At 46.7% G+C, this 19,513-nt stretch overlaps 1 long non-coding RNA gene across 1 annotated transcript; it reads left to right on the top strand.

The window, feature by feature from the left end:
- The first annotated feature begins 1,896 nt into the window (after positions 1 to 1,896).
- LOC120391084 lies at positions 1,897 to 19,377 on the top strand. Its single transcript, XR_005591221.1, has 3 exons — positions 1,897 to 2,298; positions 17,857 to 17,961; positions 19,261 to 19,377. It is a non-coding gene; the product is annotated as an uncharacterized LOC120391084 (long non-coding RNA).
- Positions 19,378 to 19,513: the final 136 nt, after the last annotated feature.

Genomic DNA, 19,513 nt, shown 5'->3' with positions numbered 1-19,513 from the left:
CTTCCCTGATCTGCTGCAGTCTTCCTGTGTAATGTTGGGCAAATTATTTAGTTGCTGCGTGCCTCAGTTTCCCTCTGTACACTGGAATTGGCTTCCCTACCTCCCAGAAGATGGTCAAAAGATTGTAAGGCAGTCAGATATTATGGGGAGGGGGGGCATGGATCAAAAGTTAAGGGGGTTTATCCTCCTTAATTATTTAGGGACAGGGTTATAGGTTCCTAAAGATGCAGATAGGCACTCAGTAGGATTGTCAAGTGATTAGATGCCTAGCTCCCTTAAGCATCCCACTATCCCACACAAAGATTGGGCAACTCACTCCCTTAATCACCCTTGAAAATCTCAACCCTAGCTCCTTATGCAGGCACCTGGGCCCATCAGATTTTCAAATGTACCAAGGATCCGGCAGCTCCCAATTGACATGAGCATCTGCTTTGCTCCCCAAACTAATCCCTTTAGACACCCACTTCAGAAGATCTTGGGTCTTGCACACCCAAATGTCAACCCGAGTCTCCTTGACGCCTTTGCACACTCAAAACTCCTGTTGTCTGCAAAGAACCCAAGATCCAGCTCAGAGTGACACGCAATGCTTCACTTCTCCTCTAAACAAATTGCTGAGAGGTACGTTCTCAATGCAGCCTCCCTTTCATGCAGGCTTAAATGTGGAGGGTGCTTTTATGGCACCGTGATAAATAAATTGTTAAGTGAATCGAGACTTTGGCATTGAAAGTCGGGGACCCCATGTGTGGAAATTTGCAAAGACTTTAAGCTCGGGCTGCTGCTTGAAAATGTGTAGATGATTTAATAATACCGAGTCAAACAGGGCGGAATGGCATATTTAGGAAATGCACAACTGCGAAACATCTGGATGGATAAGTATGCGGGGAAGATATACACCGCACAAGTGCTTTTAATTATCCCATTTCCATATAGAAGCAACAGATTAAAAAGAGCCCATTGCTTTAATATGAGTCAAAACCGCCTTGAATGTACACTATAAAGTTGTGGGCTCAGGAGGAGGGGCTGCCAGATGTCCCTTTAAGGGGTGGGATTGATTAGCTGGTGGGGAAGAACACTTTTCGGGAATGATTGAGGGCCGGATTTTTAAAACAAAACACACACCCACAAAAATTTGAGGCGGCATTAGGGGGATTTGATCTGGCTATTTGGGCTGTGACAGGTGAGCTGCATAATGTATTTCTCTTTCCCAAAGAAAAATGGCAGAGCCCTGGGAGCAGGGATTTCAATGTGTACATATTTGCACGTAGAAGTCAAAGCACGCTGACATGAGAAACTGCCCTCTGAGCTCTTGAGGCAGTGTAGATCCTCCCTGACTGATCCATAAAACCTGCCTTCTCACTGGATCCGTGGGTAGTGACCACTTACCGCTACATTTCCAGCACCAGGAATTTTGCACGTCCTGGGAGAAAATGGCCAGGAGACATCCTTATAATGGCAGGGGCCTAACAACTGACCAATGGACATGGTGGATTCTCTCCCACCTGGAGTCTTTAAATCCAGGCTGAGGTCTCTCTAGAAGATATGGTATAGCTCAGCAAGAAGTTATGGGTAATACTGGGTGGGAATTTTCCACCAAAATGACTTTTTGTCTAAACTGAATTTTTTTCCATAGGAAAGGCACTGTTTTGATTAAACTTTCTCAGGTCCTGCTTGGAATTTTCAGTTACTAGGACATTCAGCTGAGATGTAGGAGAGTGTGATGGGGCGTCTGCCCCACACTGGCAGAAAAGGGGTTAAAAGCAGCCCTAGGGAGTCTACACAGGAGGCAGCCAATCACAGAAGGGCTTATAGGAGCAGCCAATCGGGGCCTGGTTGGCCCATATAAGAAGGGCTGCAGAACAGAGGAGTTTCAATCACTCCTTGGACCTAGAGAAGGGAGGAGGACTGGCTGCCTTGCAGGCGGAGGGCAGCAAGCACCCTGGACCGAGCAGTGCTGCAGGAAGAGACCCAGATTGCTAAAGGCAGCTCCTGGTAGGCTGCAGGGATCTGCAGGCTGAGGCCTTGATGCAAGGGCAAAGAGGGTGCTGGAGCCACTGAAGGAAGTGGCTAGACAGTGGACTGCAGTTTGCCATTGAAGGGAGTGGCCGGACAGTGGCCTGCAGGTCCCCCTAGAAGGGGGGGTGGGGGGACACAGAGTGTGGCACGGCCAGAGTCACTGAAGAGGATGCTGTGGTCCTGGGAGTGACATGGGTCCAGGAACAGAGGTGACAGTGGGCGAGACTCCACCAGAAGAGGGTGCAGTGCTAATTCCCCGGACAGCCAGCAGGAGGTGCCACAGTGGTGAGTCGCGCCCCGTCACAGAGAGCTATGTTCAAGGCCCAGTTCTGAATCAGACAGAGGAGGGATTTGAACTTGGGTCCTCTGCTTGCTAGATAAGTTGTCCTGACTACCAGGCACTTGGCTCTCTGGGGATGGCAGCTTTTCTCTCTCTGGTTTTTCATGCAAAAGGTCTTGGTTTTGTCCTCATGCGGAACAGGACATGTTAAAAAATCTCGAATGCTTACATGGGATGTGAAAATCATTTTGCGCCCAGCTCTAGTTACAGGTTTGATGCAAGAATCCCTGGGCGAAATTCTCTGGCCTGTGTTACGCAGGGTGTCATAATGCTCCCTTCTGGCCTTAAAATCGGTGAGTAAATTCCAACCCCATTGAATTCAACTACAAAACTCCCACTGACTTAAATAGGGCCAGGATTTCACCCTATCACTGTCCATAGTGGTTGGGTACCTAGCTCCCAGAGATCAGTCTGAAAATGCCAGCCGATAATATTTCCAGATTCTGTGTGGCTCTGAGGATATCCAGGGTGGAAATCAGCACCATTTGGCATCAGTAACAACATTCGGCACCACTCAGGGGTTACGCCACACCTCACAGGATTGGGCTTAATGTAGTATTTGCCATCTTCAAAGGCTTTTATGTGCACCAAATCCCTGACTACTCTGGTGCCACTGATGTCAGTGGAGTAGAACACCTCTGCAAGGCAAATATTTCTATCCCTCTTTAAAAATGAGGTGAGTGACTTGCCTGAGGGACACAGGAGGTCAATTCCTGAGCTGGGATTAGAAGTGAGGAATGCAGTTTTTGGTGTTTGTTGGCAATTTTGACACCTCAAAAGTTGGACCGAAAATAAAAATGTTCGAAATTTTAGGTGAATTGAAAAGACCCCCACCCCAATCAGGTCCAATGAAATGTTTTATTTCGATTTTGACTTTTTAAAAGCATTTTTTCATTTTTTTTCCCCCAATGAAACTAAAAGAAATTTTGAAACAAAGTCATTTCAAACCTCAAATGCAAATGTTTCATTTCAAACATGTTGAAATGTTTCAATGCAGGGAGGGGAATCCCTCCCACTCCCTCTTCCCCCCCGAAATGACCAATTTGGCAAAACCAAGAGAAAGGTGGGAAACGGTTGGGTGCTGCTGAATCTGCATTTTTCATTAAAAATAAAAGTTTTGTCTGGGTCTAATCGGGAAGCGCCAGCTCTCAGGCCTGAGCCAAGACTGAAGGCCCAGAACATTGCCGGTCCCACCTCCTTTCTACAAAACCACTTCTGTTCCCACTTCTTACTGCAACATCACCCCTGGGAGGCTATGGAGAGGGCTTGAACTGGGGAACTCTGGAACCAGAAGCAGGATCTCTCTGGATTCAGTTCTGTTAGCTAAACCATGGCTACAGATGCCTAACCATCTATGCAAGCCACCTGTGAATGGCTTGCCAACTACAGAACCAGTTTCTCCTCCCTTGGTGTTCACACCTCAGCTGCTAGAAGAGGGCCTCATCCTCCCTGACTGAACTAACCTCGTTATCTCTAGCCTGCTTCTTGCTTGCATATGTATACCTGCCCCTGGAAATTTCCACTACTTGCATCCGACGAAGCAACAAAGAATCCTGTGGCACCTTATAGACTAACAGACGTTTTGCAGCATGAGCTTTCGTGGGTGAATACCCACTTCTTCGGATGCAAGTGGTGGAAATTTCCAGGGGCAGGTTTATATATGCAAGCAAGAAGCAAGCTAGAGATAACGAGGTTACTTCAATCAAGGAGGATGAGGCCCTATTCTAGCAGTTGAGGTGTGAAAACCAAGGGAGGAGAAACTGGTTCTGTAATTGGCAAGCCATTCACAATCTTTGTTTAATCCTGAGCTGATGGTGTCAAATTTGCGGATGAACTGGAGCTCAGCAGTTTCTCTTTGAAGTCTGGTCCTGAAGTTTTTTTGCTGCAGGATGGCCACCTTAAGATCTGCTATTGTGTGGCCAGGGAGGTTGAAGTGTTCTCCTACAGGTTTTTGTATATTGCCATTCCTAATATCTGATTTGTGTCCATTTATCCGACGAAGTGGGTATTCACCCACGAAAGCTCATGCTCCAAAATGCTCCAAAAATTCCAAGTGCTCGTGTAGACACACACTCCATGCCTCTGTGCGGACAGTGATGCTGAACAACCTCACAGGGTCACTTGCTGGAGGATTCTCTGCACCTTGAGGTCTTTAAACCACAAATTGAGGACTTCAGTAACTCAGACATAGGTTAGGGGGTTGTTACAGGAGTGGGTGGGTGAGATTCTGTGGCCTGCATTGTGCAGGAGGTCAGACTAGATGATCATAATGGTCCCTTCTGACCTTAAGTCTATGAGGCTAAATTAATTCATGTTTGCAAAGCGCGCTGAGATCCAACCGTTTATAGATAATGTATTTTGAAGGAGGTCTGCTGTCAGAGAAAGGACGGTCTCGTAGCAGGTTGAAATTTTTCAGCGGAATATTTTTCCACTGAACAAGGCAGCTTTGATTAACTTGAAACATTTAACAGCAATGTGCTTGTTTTGACAGGGCCGCCCAGAGGGGGGGGCAAGAGGGGCAATTTGCCCCAGGCCCCGAGCCCCACAGGGGCCCCCATGAGAGTTTTTCGGGGCCCCTGGAGCGGGGTCCCTCACTCGCTCCGGGGGGCCCGGAAAACTCTTGCAGGGCCGGGCGCAGGAGCTTCTTCGCTCCCGGTCTTCGCCGGCGGGGGGTCCGTCCACTCCGGGGCGGAACGACCCCCCGCTGGCGAATTACCGCCGAAGACGGAGCGGCACCCGCCGCCGAAGTTCAGCTCGGTCTTCGGCGGTAATTCGGCGGAGGGGGGGCCCTTCCGTTCCGGGACCCGCCGCCGAAGTGCCCCGAAGACCCGCGCGGGGGGCCCCCCGCCGCCGAAGACCGGGCTGCACTTCGGCGGCGGGTCCCGCTTCAGCGGTAATTCGGCGGCGGGGGGGGGGGGCCGCCGCGGGTCTTCGGGGCACTTCGGCGGCGGGTCCCGGAATGGAAGGGCCCCCCGCCGCCGAAGACCCCAGGCCCCCGGAATCCTCTGGGCGGCCCTGTGTTTTGATGATATTTTCGATACTGTCAAAAAGTTCCGATTCAATACGATAAAATCATTTCACGTCGATGCGGTTGTTTCAACTTTAATATTGTATTACAGTAATAATTTGAATCACAGATTTATATATTGTATTTAATATGTTATATACTATTATTGAATATTTTACACTATGCTAGTAGCTGTCACTTGGGTAGAGTTCGTAAATTCGTGCATGTAAAAAAGCCAAAAATGGCTGAGAACTTAAAATTCAACAGTAGCAGACCATGAATCCCAGTGATGATTGAATCTGGTGATCTTCTGAACAAATGTAGCTCTCAGCCGTCGCACTGATTCAACAGACATTCTAGGCTTCAGAGTGCCGCATGGAATTGATAATTCTGGAATCTTATTATGTAGATTTTTATTATTTTGTCATTATTGAAATGAAATGGTTCAATGATCTGGAATCAAACATTTTCAGAATCTTCGTTCCACAAGAAGTGTTGACAGTTCAGCTCTTCATTCGAGTTTGGAACTAAACCCAAATTCAAAATATCAGAATTTCCCACAGAACTGAAATTTCTTTTCCAGATCAACTTTAGCCTGATGATCTGGTCACAGGCCATTTAGCCTGATGATTATGGGGCAGAAAATCTGCATTCAGCTCCCAGCTCTGGCAGAAACTCTTGTGTTGCCAGCTCTCACCATTTTATCATGAGTTTCACAATAGCTGATCTTTTTCTTAAAGCCCCAGCTTCTGGAGTGATTACCTGAGAATCTCAGCTTTCACGTAAAAAAAACAAATGTCTCGTCCTCATGTGTGCGGGGACAAGCTTGAAAACATGATCCCGGTACATACTCAAGTCTCAAGGCAAAGAAAAAGAACCCTACCTGTATTATTTTTAAATAAAATGTCATGATTTTTAACCCAATCTCATGATTAAGTTTGGAGCCTGACTTGTGCAGAGTTGCTGTGTGATCTTGGGCCAGTCGTGTCACTGCTTCGTGCCTCAGTTTCCCAAAGGAGGATAATAGTATCTCATGGGTTTCTCATGAGGATGAATTCATGAATGTGAACTTCAGTTCATGTTAATAAGAGCTGGGCATCCATATCTCTTTCAGAATCTCAGCCCAAGTGTTTGTCTTGAATGCTCAAATATTCACCCACAGCAAAGTCCACATGGTATTTTTGGTTGCAATAGTCAGTGTTTGAGAGTGGCGTTGTGTGGTTAGTTACATGCAGCCTACAGTCAAGGAATCATAGACAGTTCCCATCCTCACGTGATTTATGTGTCTAGCATGCACGGCATTCATTGCAAGTGGCAAATACTCTCCCCAAACTCTTTACCCATGACCTGAGGATTATGGCTTTGATTCTGATTGTGCCAGTGCAGCTTAAATCAGGCCCATTGGCTTCAATCCTCTGAGATCCTGAGACCACTTTGGCCTCTGGTGTAAGACAGAGCAGCCCCAGAGGCTGCTCTAACTGATGCTTTGGTTTCCACAGTGCCCGTGGAACCATCCAGAAACCAGACTAGCTGGAGTGCAGTGTGCTCTGTGGCCAAACCCTCTTCAGCCCCTGCACCATGGAGTGTCTGGGATACAGAGGCCTGTTGGTAGTTCACAGCTGTGTCAGCCACTCTTGTCAGGCCTGACACACTCAGTGCACCTCGCACACTGTTGTCATGATATTTATCGAAAAGGCATTGGAAATGGATAACTCCATAATCATTAATATGCTTGCACAAAGGCGCCGACTTCTACTGGGGCCAGTGGGTGCTCAACCCCCCGTCTACCCCCAGCCCCGCCCCAACTCCACCCCTGCCCCACTCCCTCCTACCCCCATTCCAACCCCTTCCCCAAAGTCCTGCCCCTATTCTAACTCCTTCCCCAAATCCCTGCTCTTGCCCCGCCTTTTCCCTGCCTCCTCCCCTGAGTGCGCCACATTCCCGCTCCCCTCCCCTTCCCTCCTGGAACTTGCTACAGCTGTTTGGCAGCCGCAAGCGCTGGGAGGTAGGTGGAGGAGCAGGGACGCAGCACACTCAGGGTAGGAGGTGGAGGTGGAGTGCGGGGGCAGGGAGCTTGGCTGCCGGTGAGTGCAGAGCACCCACTAATTTTTCCCTGTGGGTGCTCCAGCCCCGGAGCACCCATGGAGTCGTTGCCCATGTTCTTGCACGACATATGGACTGTTAACCTACAACAAATTGTATAGCAGTGCTGGAAATACGTGACTAAATCTTGCTTGCGTAAACCGGGCACGTATGGGGAAGTTGATGAACAGCTTTTTCCAGACAAAGGAAAGGAGCTGACACCTCAAGCGAGGTGTGGCCAAGGACAGTTGCCTAATCATTTGTGATGGAGATTGCAGGAAGATCGTTTGCACTGTAAAAAAAGCACAGTTGGGGAGGAGCCAGCAGGGCGTCTACACCAGACAGTTTGGCGTTCACACCCAGCAGAGGAAAGGAACTGTACCTGCGGATACACTGCAGAAGAATACACTTCAAGGGTTTATTGGACTATAAAGAGAGGGGGAGAGAATCCCGAAGTTACCCTTCACTTGCTGAGACAAAGAAAACCAAAAGCTTTGTGCTCTGTGATTGGATCCTGGGTAAGGGCGAACCAGGCATGCTGGAAGAAGGGCTATAGTGAGGAAATATCGAACAAAAGACTTGAGTTTGTTAAGTTGAGTTTCAGGCTTAGTAGCGTATTTTCACTTTTGTTTGTAACCGTTTCCACTCCTATTTCTTCTACTTGGGATCACCTAATCCTATGTCTCTTTGTTAATAAACGTGTTTTACTTTTACTATAAACCCAGTCCGTGCTGTGATTGATGGGAAGGGTGTGTTAACCCCAGTTAAGGTAACAGGCTGCTGTGTACTGTCGCCTTACAAGTTCACTGCTCCTTTAAGGTGTTGTGAGTGCTACAGTGCTGGGGGCGGGCTGAGCACTGCAGAAAGACTCTTCTAGGAGACAGTTGGGGCTGGAAGGGTTGTCGAGGTCCCCCTGCAAAGAGCGACTGGATGGTGGAAGCCAGGGGGTGACCTGCATACTTGTATGCTGGCTGTTGAGGTCAGGGCTGTGAGTCATGACAACATAGCATTTTAGCATCCACAATTGCAAGGCAGGTGGTAAATGAACCCCATACAGGTCGGGGTGAACCCCAAAGCACCCCAGTTTCCACATAGGAAGATGAAGCTGCTTTGGCCAAAACTACGCTACAGACCTTATGCTAGCATAGCACTCCAGTGTAGACATAGCGGATGCTGACAGAAGCTCTGCCAACATAGAAACACCTCCTCAAATGACATTAACCTCTGTCAGCATAGCTGTGTCCACACTGTGGTTTTCATCAGCGTAGCTGTGGGCTGCGTGCAGGTTTTCACATCTCTTGCCGACATAGCTAGGCGGGCATAACTTCATAGTACAGACCAAGCCTTTCCGGCCCATAGAAGCGACATTAAGGAGTTTATCACCACCATCCTTGAGTTGATCAAATCCAAAATGGCTTTTAAGCCGCACAGCCAGTGGCGTATTATCGCCTAGGCTGACAAAACCTAGGCCTAGGGCGGCAAATTTGCAGGGGCGGCAAATTTATAATAGCTGCATTTTTGTATTTGCGGCATCAGTGACGCCGCGATTCTACCAATCATAGCGCGTATTGAAACCACCAATGACGGCGCGACGCCATTTAGTAAACATACTCGTGAGACTCCTAAACGTTAATAATATGAGCAGAAGGAAGAAATTAAGCAGTTCTCAGTTTTGGATCCATGCGCAGTCCCACGCTATAAGCGAAATCGCGCTATACAGACGCGCGTTCAAGCGAGGGTCTGCTGTACTTGTAATTTTATTTATAATAAAACTTGTAAATGTTCAATTATTTTAACGATATTTAGATTCATTTTAGTTCAAATGAATTTGTAAAAAAACGAAAACAAGCTTATATGGGGCCGGGGGCGGCAATTATTTCAGAGCCTAAGGGCGGCAAAATCATGAATCTGCCACTGAGCACAGCACACATATAAAAGAGGGATGTTGTAGGCCGTGGTGAGCTGGAGCCGGTTCTCACAGGTTCCCAAGAACCGGTTGCTAAAATTAGACCTCCATGGAGAACTGGTTGTTAAGGGGCCAGGAGGTGGGCAAAGAATTCCGGTCCACGGGCCGGACCATCCTGTTGCTCCCAGGATTCCCAGTTGGGGAGGCTGAGGCTCCCCCAGCCCTTCCCCCGCTTTCCCCCCAGCTGCAGTGGGGCCAGTCGCCGGCATCAGCTGGGCAGCTCAGCTGAGCTCCGGAGTCGTTTTGCTGCCGCTTTTTGAGAGGCCTGGCAAGGCAGGGGAGGTTCTGCTGCAAGCTCCAGGGCTGGCCAGAGGGGAGGGAAGGGGAGGGGGCAAGTGGGGCCCCTGGCCCCATGAGGATGTCTCCCCCCAGCAGAGCTGCAGCATAGCCAGCAGCTGGACAGCTCAGCTGAGCTCCTGAGTCGTCCTGCTGCTTTGAGCTGCCGGCAAGGTAAGGGGGGAGGGTCTGCAAGCTCTAGGGCTGCCGGGGGGGCAAGTGGTACAATTTGCCCCAAGCCCTGCAGGGGCCCCCTGCCCCACGGGTATGTCTCCCCCCGCCCCGGCCTCTCCCCTGCTCCCCCCCCCCTTAAATCAGAACTTTTTATAGGGAACCGGTTGTTAAGATTTTGGCAGCTCATCACTGGTTGTAGGAATGCATGGCCATCAGTCTCTGAGGGAGGCCACACCCCCTTGCTACAAAGGTCTCACCCCCATTTTACTGGCACACAGTCCCGAACGCAGGCAGGAACTTGACAAAGTGCGTCAATAACAAATACAGTGGAGAATCCCAGGATCTGCTGGTGGGCAGTTCTCAAAGGGGGAACCAGGGGGGAAAGTTAATCAAATCGAGGATTTCTCGGGAACGATCACCATGTTCTCGCATGGGGTTCACAATCTGGCCCTTAGAACGAGGAGCTAGATCAGGGGTCGGCAACCTTTCAGAAGTGCTGGGCCGAGTCTTCATTTAGTCACTCTAATTTAAGGTTTCGCGTGCCAGTCATACATTTTGACGTTTTTCAAAGGTCTCTTTCTATAAGTCTATAATATATAACTCAGCTATTGTTGTATGTAGTGTAAATAAGGTTTTAAAAATGTTTAAGGAGCTTCATTTAAAATTAAATTAAAATGCAGAGTTGCCCCGGACCAGTGGCCAGGACCTGGGCAGTGTGAGTGCCACTGAAAATCAGTTCACGTGCCGCCTATGGCACGCGTGCCATAGGTTGCCTACCTCTTACTTTACGCCTGATTGACATTTACAAGAAGGCCACTTTGCATGACTCTGGACGTGAAAAGGGGCTTTGAAGTGCCCTGAATAACTCTTGTGCAGCTCAAAAGCGTGTCTCTTTCACCAACAGAAATGGATCCAATCAAAGATGTTACCTCACCCACCTTGTCTCTCTCATGCCCTGGGACTGACACGGCTACACCGCCACTGCAAACAACCTTTAAATGAGTGTTAGTTACATTTTTCCACTTTAAAACCCCGTTACTCCTGGCAAAATAGTGCAAAGAGGCAAAATGAGAATGAAGCCCAGGTAACTCCATTGATGTCAATAGTTACTCCTGATTTACATAGGTGTGAGAGCACAATCAGGCCGAGTAACTCCAGTGGAGTTACTCCTGATTTACATCGGTGTAAAAGGGGAATTCGTCCTACTGGCTGCAGTGGAGCTACTGCTGATTTACACAGGTGCAAGTGAGATCCGAGTCAGTGCTACTGACCCCAGTGGGGTTACTTTTGATTTACACTGATGTAAATTATATGGGAACTAGCCCCACTGACGGCAATGGAGCTGATCCTGATTTACGCTGGTGTGAAATCAGAACCAGCTGCACAGACACCACTTGGGTTACTCCTGGTTTACACTGGGAAATTAATCCAGATTTACTCCAGAATCAGGCCCACTGTTTATAGTCTAGTTACTCCTGATTTACACCAGGGCAAATGAAGCAAGAATGTTGTCCACAGTTTTCAACAGCCCTAACTAAGAGTGTCAAATTTCCCAACCAAATTTTGGCAAGGCAGTTTTTTATCTCTCTATATTTTTATGTTTCAGTTAATTAGATAATTAATCTTTATGGGTTCCTTTTATTTTTTTATTGCTTGCCTCCCGCCCCATCCCAGATTCACGCCTATCCCCCTCTCTGCGCCTGCATCCCAGCTGCTAAGCAATATTTTTCTAATAGAGTGTTTAAAAAGGCAATGTAGCTATGCAAAAAAAAAAAAAAGAGATCTCTTTGGAAAATAATTTCACTTCTGTTACCAGCTAAAATAAAGCTGGAGCTGGATTATAATAAAAAAAGGAAATGGCACAATACAAAAGACAATAAAAATGTCATCTTTTACAATAAAAAACATCTTTTTTCACCCCCACCCTCTGGCTACCTAGTTTACATGAGATGTTCCCATTCCCTGATCTTGGCCTGGAAAGAAAGGAAGAAAGGAAGAAAGAAAAATCCTTTAAAGGGAAAAGCCACTTGCTTTTTAGCACAGGATGAAGTAATTATGATTCCCCATAGCCCTAGCTGTTCCTCATTAGTAACCCCTGTTTATAATGTGGTATTGAGGAAGTGCATTTGAATACATTAGAGATATTTGTGTGGTTAATCCCAGGCGTGACTCAATGCTGTTTACCCTCCAGTGGAGGGATTAGAAACCTGTTTGAATTGGAAAGGCAGGGAGCTGTTGGCTGCACCTGCCTTCCCTGGGCCTGGCAGGGAATGGAAGGAGTGCTGAGCCAGCAATACAGAGTGATAGAAATGTGTCTCCAATCTGTCTCTTTCTATTGATCTCCTCCTCACAATCCGCTGAAGCAAGGACCTTTCGCTATCCCCGCCCGCCCCCACTGACACACTTAGACAAAATGAGAACGCAAGCCAACTTGCTTGGCGTCTCTCCTGCGGAGAGGGCACTTCGGGCCTGATTCTCATCTCCCTCGTGCTGGTGTAAATCACGAGTCGTTTCGCGGAAGCCAGTGGAGATCAGACGTCTAGGAGCCGTAAGGCTGGTGGCTAGGGCGCTGGCGTGAGGAGATCTCGGCTTGGTTCCTGGCTCCGCTGCCGAGGTTGTGCGTGACCTTGGGCCTGACGTGAAAGTCAGAGGCTACGGTGATGAACACAGTATAAGACCCTGTGCAGAATAGAATAGCTGAGCCAGGCATGAGATCATTGCGCGGACCATGGACCAGGAGTTCAGAACGCCTAGTTTCAACTCCCAGATCAGCTGGGCTCCCTCTGTGACCTTGGACGAGACACCTAGGAGGGCGTTGTGAGGGTAAAATCCACGAATGAGTGTGAGGTGCTCAGATGCTGCGGTGATTCGGGCTAAGTCAACACCTACATGGCCTCTTCGTGGGAGAGGACTATCTCAGGCTCTTCCATGGAGATGGGGGATGTGAGCAGATGGAGGGGTAGGGGGCGAAAGGACCCTTCGGCTGGGGAAGGGCAGTTGTATTCCGAGGCCAACAGCAGCAGAGGCTCGACCCACAAGTTTATAACGAATGATGCGAGACCAAAAAAATAAGTGGCTCCAGAGGTGCTGACTTTTGAATGTGCTGGGGGGTGCTTGACCCCTGCTCTGCCCCAGGCCCCACCCTGCCTCTTCCTGCCCCCTCTCCTGAGCATGCCTTGCCCTTGATCCTGCCCCCTCCCTCCCAGGGCCCCCTGCTGAACACCTGCTCATGGGGGATGTGAGGTGGGGGAGGAGCTGCCCTGGAGCTCATGAATGGATCTATCCTAGAATCATAGAATATCAGGGTTGGAAGGGACCTCAGGAGGTATCTAGTCCAACCCCCTGCTCAAAGCAGGACCAATCCCCACACAGATTTTTGCCTCAGATCCCTAAATGGCCCCCTCAAGGACTGAACGCACAACCCTGGGTTTAGCAGGCCAATCCTCAAACCACTGAGCGCTCCCTCCCCCTGTCCTAGGCCCACTCAACATTTAAAACTAGCTTGATGTGAAAAATCAACACCCCTGAGTGGCACAGCTATGGTTACCTAACCCACTGGTGTAGACACAGGTAGGTCACTTGAAGAATCCTAAAGCGACAGGGAAACCTCTTCCGACGCTGTAGTTTGCACCTACACTGCAGGGTAACGGCGGCAGAGTTACAGGGGCTCTGCCCTTGGTGTGCAGACAAACCCGCAGGTACTTATCTGGCGCCCCATTGCCATGACATCTAGAGACCTCACAGTCGTTAGCATATTAATCTACACACACACACTCAGAGTGAGGTTAGGAAAATACTATTAGCCCCATTGTTCAGAAGCAATTAAATGATTTGCCCAAGGCCGGAGAGGAAGTCTTTGGCAGAGTTGGGGACTGAGCTTGTCTCTCACTTTTACTCCTTAACCACCATGGCGATCCAGTCTCTCGATGCAGCAATGCACTGAGCACCACCAACCCTGAGCTGAGCATAGCAAAATTACTTTTAATGCCCACAGCACACTTAGGTAAAATCTATCTGTCTGTCTATCTATCCCCATACACACCCATCTATCTATCTCTCTCTATGTATATAATCCTTCAGACTTCCTTGACTTTCACAGAATTTCACCAGAGATAAATTTGAGCTTATATATTTTTATAATGATTAGATAGATAGGCTCCTAGGCACTATGGTAATAGAAATAATAATAAATAATGGAAATATACATAAGAATTTTTCTTTTGAGTCTATATGAGTATTTATGGTAATAGTCCCTGATAATATTTAAATTAGTGGCTCATGTGCACATACACACACATTCACAACCATATATTCTTGCATGGATATCTATTTAAATTTCTTATTCTCTTTGTTTTGAAAACCGAGGTGTCTGCACCTGTTTTTCTGTTTAAACTAAAAATAATCAGATGCAGGTGTTTACATTTCTGCATAGTGCAGAGGAAAGAAAGTCTGGCTTGATTTATAGGAAGCATCCTCAGTCATAAATCTCAGTGCAGTGTATATTTTTAAATGAGTGCTCGTGTGGTGTTTCATGTTAACTTTGCCTTTTTTCTTTCTTTCTTCCTTCCTTTCTTTTCATTTGAAACAATAAAATGTAATTAGAGGGTGAAATGCTCTTGCTCGGGAATTTGGGAGGGGATTGTGTCTGTCAGCACAACTGCCTGAGAAATAAAGGACCTTATTCTTTGCTGGCGCAAATCGATGTCGTTCCATTGACTGCAATGGAGCTACTGCTGATTTCTGCCAGCTGGGAATCTGTCCCCCTTGACTCCAGTGGAGCTACCACCCATTTACACCAGCTGGGGATCTGTTTCCAATGGAGCTACATTGATTTACACCATCTGGGGACCTGGCTCCATTGACTTCAACCGCGCTATGGCTGTTGAGAATCTGGCCCCAAATTGAGAGTTATGATAGAGAAATTTGCACCATTGGAAACCAGTGTTTCTGAGGTCAGGACAAGCCATTTGCCCTGGAGTTCATGGGTAATTTTAGGGCCAGGTGTTTATTTCAAGGCTGGTTTAAAGGACATATTTATCGAAACAGCAGAAGGGAGCGAAATATCAGGCATTTTACAATTCTGCAATCAGCCTTCGAGATTAGCCTTAATTTTTAAAGGCTCTGGTTTGTACTGGTGTCAAACTGGAATAACTGCAGTGGAGTCAATGAGGGCTATTGTCTATTTACACCAGCGCACGGGACAATAGAATTGATCCCCACAGAGCAGGAAATTGAACCTGGCTTAATCCACACAAGATTTGATCTTTGATTTCTCTTTTTCACTTATACGCTTTTTTCTGTCAGATGCTTTCTTGCCCTTTACTCTCCTCCCCTTCTCTGGGTGAGTGTGTCTTTCCCTCCTGGTTTTAGACCTTCCACAACCCCCTTGAAGTCAGTAGCATCGCAAGGAGCTAGGCCAGGATTGTGGCCTATTGTCTGCACACCATCCTGCCAAAGAGAATAGTGCCTGGGACCAGACACAAAGCAAAGCAGGAATCAGACTAGTTCTCCTATGTGGACCCCTCTGTCTCCAGCCTGCAAGTTTGTTAAAATTCTAGTTCCCTTTGGAAAATGAACAAAGCCGGAGAAGAGACTTGTTCTGGAGCGTGCAATGGGTGATAATGCTTTATCCGCAGCTCAGTGACCAAGGATTGCATGAACCGTGGAGGAGCTGCAGGATGCCACATCAGTGAATGCTGCTGACATCAATTTCAACAGCGGCAAAGGCAGCTTGGTTCATACCTGGAGGTATGGATTAGACCCTCTGTGGGCCCCAATCCGGCTGGAAAAAGCTTCTGCTCCCTTCTATGTCAATTCCTCAGCTAGGGCAGTGGATCAGCAAAGCAGCACGCAGGGGAAAAGGAGAAATTTGGTGAGGAGGAGGATGAAAAAGCTGGAAAAATGGGAGTGTCTGAGGATGGGAGCTGGAAAGAAAGAAAGGAGAGGAGAGGAGAGTAGGAGAGAGAATGATGAATAGAAAGAAAGAATGAGACAGATAAAAAGAGAAATAGAGACAAAGAGAAAGCGGAAAAGGATGAAAGAGACAAAGAGAAGGCGAGATATGCAAAGAGAGGATGACAAAGAAAAAGAAAAATGAGATGGAAGGACAAAGAGGGAATGAGTAAAAGAAAGAGACAGACACAGAGGAAAGAAAGAGACAGAAAGAAAGAAAAAGATCTGGGAAGAGGGAGAACAGAATCCTTGCTTCATGATCATTTTCATGTTTTGGGGCAAGGCTTTGTCTTTAACCATCCTGTCGCAAAGAAGAATTCTTTCTTTCTTTCTTTCTGCCCAAATAATTGAGTCATCTAGATTCCTATGATTTACCATTTCCAATGATAAATAGTCGTTACAGGAGTTAGCTAGTTGGCAGATCTTTAGCTTGAAGTTATAATTTGTCAAGCTGCCACTAGATTCATGTTTTATGCTAATGAAGGCAGACTTATTGACTCAGGGTTAGTCAATGACCGGGTCAACTCTGTCCTCAGGCAAGGAAGAGGTCAAAAGGTCAGAGGTGAAAGGAAGAGTAGGCCTGTATGGATTTTCTGTAAGACAGCTGTAATTTTAGAATAAAGCCTGTACAACACAGAGAAAATATGAAATGTTCTAACAAGCCCAAATGCAGTAGACACAATCTGGGGTGTACAATGCTAAGACAAAAGAAATTGATTCAGCAAAGGACCTTCTTATTAAGGGATTCCCCAAACTTGCTTGTACCCCATGCATAGTGTTGCCAAAATCTGGTGATTTCATCATGAGTTTGATGTTTTTCTTAAAGCCCCAGCTCCTGGAATCATGGGATTTGTGTGAGCCTCTCAGCTATCATTTTTAGAAAATAGCAAGTTTCTGGCCTCATGGTTGCAGGAAAAAAGCCTGAAAATGTGACACTGAAAGGCTCAGAAACAAGAAGGGAACTAAAGGGATCCCCCAAATGTATTATTCTTGCTTTAAATCTCATGATTTTTAAGCCCGTTTTGTGATGGGGTGGGCAGGCTTGTGGTTGCCAATACTTCACTGCTTTATGCAGACATGAGCATGAGCCATGGGCTACACGTACACTGAAGCTGGATCTGTAACTTCCAGCTCGGGCAGACGTACATGTGCTAGCTTTGATTAAGCCCGCACACTAAAAATAGCAGCGTAGCTACAGCAGCAAGGGCTAGCCTCCTAAGGATGGACCTAGGGACTCAGATGGGATTGTACTCTGGTGACTAGCCTGTGCCAGTGCTCTTGCCATCCTGAGCTAGACTACTATTTTAGCATGTTAGCTCAGTTAAAACTAGTGCACCCATGTCTACCCAAGATGGAAATCACACTTCCAGCTGCAGTGTAGATGTACCCTTAGGATTCTAGAAGTTAGAGGTGATGTACACCTAAAGACCTCACCTACAACCATGTGACCGAACATTGTGGACAATCAATCACAAGCTGTTGGTTCAACTGTACGTTATGGGGCTTAGTGAAGGAATCACTCCGTGAAATTCTCTGGAGAGTGATGAGCAGGAAATCAGATGAGATGATCATAATGGTCCCTTCTGGGCTTGGAATTTATGAGTCTAGACCAGGGGTTCCCCAGCTGTAGTACATGTACCACTTGTGCTGCATAGAATCATAGAATATCAGGTTGGAAGGGACCTTAGGAGGTGATCTAGTTCAACCCCCTGCTCAAAGCAGACCCAATTCCCAGACAGATTTTTGCCCCAGATCCCTAAATGGCCCCCTCAAGGATTGAACTCACAATCCTGGGTTTAGCAGGCCAATGCTCAAGCCCCTGAGTTATCCCTCCCCTCAAATATATGGAGATATACCTATTTCATAGAACTGGAAGGGACTCTGAAAGGTCAACAAGTCCAGCCTCCTGCCTTCACTAGCAGGACCAAGTACTGATTTTGCCCCAGATTCCTAAGTGGCCCACCCTCAAGGATTGAGCTCATAACCCTAGGTTTAGCAGGCCAATTCTCAAGCCCCTGAGCTACCCCTCTCCTCTCCTCTCCTAAGCTTGATGTTCCAGCAATTCACATAACAACAATTTTAAGAAGGTGGTGCATATTTGGAAGTTTGGAAGCCACAGTCCGTGCCTCAAGGGATTTATCCCTACAGCAGGTATGAAATATCTCACACTTGCCATCTATCTACTTACAGCAAACAGAGGTCAGGGGTTTTATTTCAAGCTGATTGGTGTATATATTTTTAATTTTGAAATTTCATCCATTTTTTTATTGAAATGTGAACGATATCTTTGCAGATCCCCACTTGTTTTCCAAAATGCTGTACGAGTTTTGCTTCTTTGGAGCAAATTTGCTCCAGAGCGATCCATTTTCAAGGCAGGGGAGAAAGTTAGATTCACAATGCAATATTGCAAGGACTTTGGGGCAGGAATTGTCTATTACAATATGTGTGTAATGCGCCCAGTCACACTGTAACGTAGAGATTCCAACTCACGGGAGCCGAGGTGCCATCTTAACATAGATAGTAAATAAAAGAAAGAACAACAATAAGGTAACACAAATAGAATCAAACCAAGACCATTTTTAATGTTATCCTTTCACATGTCCATTTCCCCTCCCCACCACAACACACATTCCACTTCATATTGAAAGAAAATAAATAAATCAATAAATAAATCCATATCTTCCTTCCGACAGTCCTGAGGGACAAGGTGGGTCAGGAAATATCTTTTACTGGACCAACTTCTGCTGGCGAGAGAGACAAGCAGAAGAAGAGCTCTGTCGCTCAAAAGCGTGTCTCTCTCACCAACAGCAGTTGCTCCAAAAAAAGATATTACTTCACCCACCTTGTCTCTCTAATACCTGGGCCCGACACTGCTACAACAACACTGCATACATTCTGATAGTCCCGGCAAATAAGAGGTAGACATTTTGCAATAGCTCCCTTCATTTTCACATGCCTTTTAAATATTCTCCAGTGTCAAAAGAAGTCTCATGTTCCATGAATTTAGCTGGATTCACTATACATCTTTGGTTTAAAGGACAACGTGCCAGTTTTAGATTGCGGTCATAACGACACCTTGCAATCTCCAAACATTTTAAATTAAAAGTTTTCTTTCTTTCCTGTGTTGATTCTAGACATTTTGCGGTTTCGCCAAAATGTCTGAATTTCCTTTTTCTTTCCACAGGAAGTAATTTAAAATAACAAATTAGGAGAATTTTTAAACAGGCAAGAAGATAAAAATTTAGTTACATGGCAGTGCGAGGAAAAATCATTTAAAAACACAGCAGCAACCCTAATTCAACATGAGTACTTTAGTGAACAACTCACAGCTCATTTCCAAAGTGTGATTAGAATTTTGCAACAGGGAAAGACAAAATAATAGCGTTGGTGGGAAATTAGCATATTTGGTTTCCTAGCTATTGTTTCATGTGTGTTTTCTTTTTTTGCCAGCAAAATGGAGTGAACTGCAAATTTCAAGATTAAAAAGGCAACAGTTTCTGGGGATTGTCCTGCCTGAAATTCCACAGACGGGTGTATTATTTAGAGGTGTTGAAACCCCACCACCACCCCATTAATCCTTTCAGTGATGAGTGGCAAGGAAGACTGAGGGAAAGTTTGGTTAGCAGAACATTTGGTATAAATCCAGTGGCTGTTGAAGAATGCCGTGTATATTTTTTAATCAAATGTCCTTTTAAGCCACCTA

Source organism: Mauremys reevesii, linkage group 25, assembly GCF_016161935.1.
Source record: "Mauremys reevesii isolate NIE-2019 linkage group 25, ASM1616193v1, whole genome shotgun sequence".
NCBI classification, from domain to species: Eukaryota; Metazoa; Chordata; order Testudines; family Geoemydidae; genus Mauremys; species Mauremys reevesii.
The sequence above is the reverse complement of the archived record's forward strand: the minus strand, read 5'-3'. Positions and strand labels throughout refer to the sequence as shown.